Below are 388 nucleotides of genomic sequence, written 5' to 3' on the forward strand. Positions count from 1 at the left end.
AAGTCCAAAAGATTATACATTTACAAAAGCTAGCTAATCAATTGCAAAATTCCTTTGCTGACCTGAAAAGAGTGACTAAGTCATATATATCAGCTGCTAATGCACCAATCAGAATTGATGTTCAAGAGGGACAATCAAGTTGCTACAGATCTAGACAATGTTTAAAACGTAGTAGACTAATAGGTTCCAAAGATAAGAACCCTCGGAAAACTAAGAAAGGTGCAGATAATGAAACCGAGGTTGTTGAAATCCTAGACACGACCACGACCATTCCTAAATCCCGAGACTTAACCGCGGCCGATCCCAAAACACTAATAGCGATCGCAGCCGATCATGAATGCTTAGATGCGGCCGGCCCTGATGTATCTAATACTGATTCTTGGGACGC

The sequence above is a fragment of the Brassica oleracea genome, chromosome C1 (assembly GCF_000695525.1).
Source record: "Brassica oleracea var. oleracea cultivar TO1000 chromosome C1, BOL, whole genome shotgun sequence".
Lineage (NCBI taxonomy): Eukaryota > Viridiplantae > Streptophyta > Magnoliopsida > Brassicales > Brassicaceae > Brassica > Brassica oleracea.